Source organism: Balaenoptera physalus, assembly GCF_965194825.1.
Source record: "Balaenoptera physalus genome assembly, chromosome: 3".
Taxonomy (NCBI): Eukaryota; Metazoa; Chordata; class Mammalia; order Artiodactyla; family Balaenopteridae; genus Balaenoptera; species Balaenoptera physalus.
Window position 1 is genome coordinate 15,350,222 of NC_138890.1, and position 6,000 is coordinate 15,356,221.

The 6,000-nt window shown below is 47.5% G+C and overlaps 1 protein-coding gene across 7 annotated transcripts in view; it reads right to left on the reverse strand.

Annotated features, from left to right (window-relative positions):
- Nucleotides 1-4,814, reverse strand: part of BTNL9 (butyrophilin like 9) — a 47,209-nt gene extending 42,395 nt beyond the window's left edge. For 3 of the 7 annotated variants that reach the window (XM_082457729.1, XM_082457727.1, XM_082457728.1), the window contains exon 1: nucleotides 4,437-4,813. The gene's annotated coding sequence lies outside the window, so the exon portion shown is untranslated. Of the gene's footprint in view, nucleotides 1-4,436 lie in introns of all 7 variants that reach the window. The other 4 variants (XM_082457731.1, XM_082457730.1, XM_082457726.1 and 1 more) reach the window with 3 other exon arrangements.
- Between the last annotated feature and the right edge of the window lie 1,186 nt (nucleotides 4,815-6,000).

Sequence of the window (6,000 nt, forward strand, 5' to 3'; positions counted from 1 at the left end):
TAAACAATGGGAAAAACCAGTCCAACTCAGAGGGTTGTTAAGCTTAAGCTTCCTATGGGTGGGATAGGTGCTCTCTAAAGAAAAGTCAGGGACTTCCCTGGTGGTCCAGTGGTTAAGACTCCACACTTCCAATGCAGGGGGCCCCCGGTTTGATCCCTGGTCAGGTAACTAGATCCCGCCTGCATGCTGCACTAAGCTCTCTCATGCCACAACGAAAAGATCCCACATGCCACAACTAAAAAGATTCCGCATGCCCCTAACAAAGATATCGCGTGTGGCGACAAAGATCCCGCGTGCAGCGACTAAGATCCGGCACAGCCAAACAAATAAATAAATATTAAAAAAAAAAAAAGTCAGCTCCTCTCTCTGCCTCCATCTTCCAAACATCTGCTCTCTGCTCTCCATCTTCTTCCAGAGGCTGCCTCCCTCTCCCTTCATGCCATCATAGCACCCCCAGAGCAGAAAGCCCCATGCAGTTTCTACTCTCCAGCTCCCCCAGTCTCCCTTCTCCCTCTGTCTGTCACCCCACTCCACTGTTTGGTTTTCCTTTTCCCACAGACCTGCGAGGTGGCACGTGTTCCTGGGGTCCTGTGGCTGCAGAGTCCCAGCCACACCCTCAGCAATAGCACTAGCGGGATGTAGATGAAGGACTTTATTTTTTTATTGAAGTATAGGTCAGTATACTTTATTGAAGTATAGGTCATTGATTTACAATGTTGTGTTAATTACTGCTGTACAGCAAAGTGATTCAGTTATACACATATATATTTTTTAAATATTTGTTTCCATTATGGTTTGTCATGGGACATTGAATATAGGTCTCTGTGCTCTACAGTAGGACCTTGTTTATCCATTCTATATATAAAAGCTTACAGTAAAAAAAAAAAAAAAAGTTGAACTCAAAAAGAGTAGAATGATGGTTACCAAGGGCTGGGAAGGGGAGGGGGGAATGGAGTAAATACTGGTCAAATGGCACAAACTTTCAGTTATAAGATGAATAAGTTCTAAAGCTCTAATGTACAGCATGGCGATCATAATTAATAATACTGTATTGTATACTTAAATTTTTCTAAGAATAAATTTTTAGTGTTCTCACCACACAAAAAAATGTAGCTATATGAGACGATGGATATGTTAATTAGCTTGATTGTGATAATCATTTCACAATGAATGCACATATCAAAATATCAGATTGTATACTTAAACTCTATACAATTTCTATTTGTCAATCATACTTCATAAAGCTGAGAGAAAAAAGTATTAGCTTTTAGTAAATTGTTTTTCTGCAACTATTGTGATAATCATTTCACAATGAAAGCACATATCAAAATATCACATTGTATGCTTTAAATATATACAATTTTTATTTGTCAATCATACTTCATAAAGCTGAGAGAAAAAAGTATTAGCTTTTAGTAGATTATTTTTCTGCAACTATTCAGGTGGTCATATATTTTTTTCTTCTTTATTTCCTTTCATCTGTTTTTCAATTGATTTATTTAATTTACCTAAATTGACAAAATTCTTAGACTAAAATTGTTAACAATAAAAAAAGAAAGCTTACAGTAGATGAAGGATTTAAAAAGCTGCTGGTCAGGGGCTTCCCTGGTGGCGCAGTGGTTGAGAATCTGCCTGCCAATGCAGGGGACGCGGGTTCGAGCCCTGGTCCGGGAAGATCCCACATGCCGCGGAGCAACTAGGCCCGTGAGCCACAATTACTGAGCCTGCGCGTCTGGAGCCTGTGCTCCGCAACAAGAGAGGCCGCGATAGTGAAGAGGCCCGTGCACCGCGATGAAGAGTGGCCCCCGCTTGCCACAACGAGAGAAAGCCCTCGCACAGAAACGAAGACCCAACACAGCCAAAAATAAATAAATTAATTAATTTAAAAAAAAAAAACGAAAACGGAGCCCTGGGATTAAGAGGTACAAATTAAAAAAAAAAGCTGCTGGTCATGCAGCAGAAGACTAGTCTCAGGAGGTGTGCAGGTGAGTTAATGGAAGGGAGGCTCCCTGACTGACCTCTGTGCTGGAAGGACATTGGCTGACAGGACTACAGCAGGAGGGAGGGGGCAATGGCCTATGAGTCGAGTGGGCCAGGGTCTGCGGGCCCTGCCCTTCCACACGCAGGTGGGAAGACAGAGGGGCAAGTTGGGGTGGCTCCGTTCACGTTTCAGAAGGGAGCCCTCAGGGAGGAGATAGGCGTCCCCTCTGAAGTGTGCCCGGCTGATAGCCAGCAGCTATTGGAATCATTATTCACACAGTAACCAGCAGAACAGAGCCCTTGGGCCAGGGGCCAGGCTCAGGCTGGACAGTCCAGCCTCTTGCTCTTTTGGCTGATGGCAGGAATGTGTCTGTGACAGGGCTAGAAACTGGCAGCAAAGGACATAGAGCCCCATGGGGTGAAGCCATGAGGGTTTATCAGCACCAGCTAATGCCTTCCAAAACAAGAGGGGCTCAGAGAGTGTTTCTGGATCCATTTGGATCAGCCAGACTCTGAGGAATTGGTCAAGACTTGTGCTAGATGGTAACTTGAGTCCTTCCCAAGGCAGCAATGGGGCATTAGACAGGCCCGCAGCAGGGGGCAGGGGCACCTCCCAGCAGGAGCACATGCTCCAATATTCACAGGCAGGGGGAGGCTGCCACCTGTCAGTCAGTGTGTTCCAGACACAGGAATTACTATGAGGGCTGCAGTTCTCTGCTGTGATACATTCATGGGATTTCAGTCACTGAGGCTGCAGGGGGAAGAGGTCATAAACCCACATGTACACATGCATGTGCCCACAGTAATAAAAACTAATATAAATTGAGCACTTACTATCTACCAAGTACTTACCTATATCAGAAGTATTATTACTATTATTATAGGACCAAATTACAGGCAAGGAAACCGAGGGGCAGGGAGGCCAAGCGACTTGCCCTGCACACACGGCTAGAAGGTGGTGGAGTAGGGGTTCCTCCCAAGCTCTGCCCTTCTCTTGATACAGATTCCACACCAGCTGTCGTGTGTCAAAGTTGGATGCACCCTCAGTTTTCCTGTCCCCCAAACTGTGACCCCTGTTAGGAATCGCCTGGTCACAGACTGCAGTGCTCACCCTGACAGCATCTCACATGGACTGAAGAAGTGGCTTGAGCCCCCATATGTCAGCCACAAGACTAACCAACCAACAAATGCATAAAAATTTTAAAATCCACTTCTGATAAAACAACTTAAAACTGGAGTTTCCCTTAGACCTTATCAACAGCATCTTCTCTAGCCTTGTGGTACCTTTCCTTCCAACACTCAAGGACCTGACTTTAAAGACTTTAATAGGAGGGAGACAGTCTGGCAAGTTCTTGAAGGGACTTCAGAAGGGCTGAATGTCCCTTCCTCATCTAAAGGGCACCCTACTCCCCACTCGCTGCCTGAAGTTTGCCTTTTCCAACTTCCCTTTGCAGTTGAAAGTCTCTGATCCTTACCCCTCTGAAGGGAAACACTTTCTGATTTCAGCTATTTGCATCACATTGTAAATGGATTTCAGATTCTTTTTCTGAAAAGGAAAAGAATGGAGAGGTTTTGCTGGGGAAAGTTGAGACTGGCCACATTGCATATTTGGGGAAGAGAGAGGACCCAGTGAGGGGAAGGACAGCCAGAAAGGGGGTCTCAGGCTGGAGCTAAGCTTTGCTGGTGGGGTACATGCTCCCTGCTCTCCAGGGAGCCTCTGAAGACACAAGGAGGAATAAGGGTCGTGCACACCGATGGCAAAGAAATGCTGCTGAAATGCGGCTACCTTCCACCCAAGCCTATCTTCCCTATTCCTTCTTCTTTCTTTCTCATTTTTTCCCTGGCCTCACTCCAACCCCATTCCAGTTTTCTCCTCTTGCATCCCCGAATCCTAAACAACATTTATGTTCCCTTGATTTCCAGTCTTCAGCTCTTGAGTTTCTCTTTAAAGATTATTATATTCTGCTTTTGCTAATTTGTAAGCTTGGGCTGTGTGTGCTTTGCCCTTCTCCCATTCTCCGTATCCTAAGCTATGAGCCCCCAGCCATAGGGCTTTTGCACTCTTGCACCCGCTCCCCTTCTACCACCTGCTGCAATGCTTTGCCCTTCACAAGCTGTCAATGAATGCTCGCTGGCTTGCTTTGGTTTTTATTTCAATAAGTCCACAAGAGGGTTTCCACCCCTTGTCTCTACAGGAGATGAATTGTCCCAAGGAGGGACCCTCTTTGAGGCTTCCCATGGCTTGAGGGGGAAATGGGATGTCAGAATCCTTCCTCTTCAAGTGGAGCTGCCTAAATGGGCATCTTCCCTTGGGCACACTGACATCCCTATCCTGCAGCCAGGCTCAGCTGATAAGATGGTGCCAACCCATCTTGCACTCTCTCCTAAGCCCTCATTTCTGCCTCCCATTTCTGAAAGGTGGAGGTTTAGACAGGCATTGAGAATGAGGCACATACCTGGCAAGTAGCAGCAAAGGGTCCAAAATGGCGGATGAATCCTGGTGATCTCAATTTCCCTGCAAGGGAGACAACTGTGAAGTATCCAGATTCCAGATGCTAAGGTCCGCTAGACATGGGCTGGCAGTTCAGTTGAGGGGGACCAGCTCATCTTTGACAAAATTACCCACCCACCTTCCACCTTAAGACACACGCTGCTTGCCCTGCCCTTTGCTATAAAAACCAAGATAGATAGAACAAAACGAGGAAGTCTCTGTCACATCCTGCCTGTGTGAGGAAAACCATGAATTGAATTTCCATGGAAAATGTCCCTCCAAGGTCTTAGAAGGAGGGGAAAGGTATCTGGGAGGTTTGTAGAGACTGCAAACTACAGTGGCTCAGAGCAGGGAAAAACGCTCCAGCTGGCTGCCCGGGATATCTGGGACTCCAGGGAGGCAGGATGGCCATGCCTGGCTAGCCCCTCTCTCTTCACCATCATAGCAAAAGATACAGAGACAGGACAGGAATACCCACTAACTAAGGGTTAGGAAAGGTCTGGCGCTCAACTCTTAACCAGCTATACCCTCCTCTGCAGGGTAAGGACAGTAAGAAAAATAACCCGGTAACTTTGCCATAAGTAAAAACCTGCAAGAGCTGTTCACATACAACTTGGAAATACAGTGGGGTGCTGTCCTGGGATTTCTCTAATGGAGTGGAACTCAAAAAATAAAAAGCAATGACTACCCCACCCCACCCCACCCCATTTTGCCATATGCCACTGTGCAACTTTGGTGTTCGTGGGAGAGAAGCACAGTGGACCAAGTTGCCAGCCACCTGGCTGTACCCCGACACTGACATCCTTCCTAGGGGACAAGTCAGACCTGTGACACGGGGTAACTCAAGCACATGGAAGACTCCCAGAAATGCCTGTTTGGGGAGGGGGTCTGTGCAAGTGCTAGGGTTCTCGGTTAGTGGATGGAGGTGAAAACAGTGAGTTTTGGGGCACCAATTTTTTTTTTTTAATAATTCTTTATTTAATTTATTTATTTTTGGCTGTGTTGGGTCTTCGTTTCTGTGCGAGGGCTTTCTCCAGTTGCAGCAAGCGGGGGCCGCTCTTCATCGCGGTGCGCGGGCCTCTCACTATCGTGGCCTCCCTTGTTGCGGGGCACAGGCTCCAGACGCGCAGGCTCAGTAGTTGTGGCTCACGGGCCCAGTTGCTCCGTGGCATGTGGGATCTTCCCAGACCAGGGCTCGAACCCGTGTCCTCTGCATTGGCAGGCAGATTCTCAACCACTGCGCCACCAGGGAAGTCCCTGGGGCACCAATTTGAAGGTAACGCTCCATATGCAGGCAGGCTGGTGCATGCATAGAGACATCCCAGGACAGCAAAGGGGGCTGAGTGGTGAGCTCAGGTCCCTGGGGCTGGGGAGACAGAGAGGTGCTCAGGGACAGATTAAACATCAAATTGACACAATAAAGGGCAGGATCAGGGAGATGATGGGGGCAAGGGGAGGGGGACAGAAACTCTGAGTGGAGGGAAGTGGTCAGCACGTATGGGGCAGGAAAAGCTATGGGCTTGCCACGA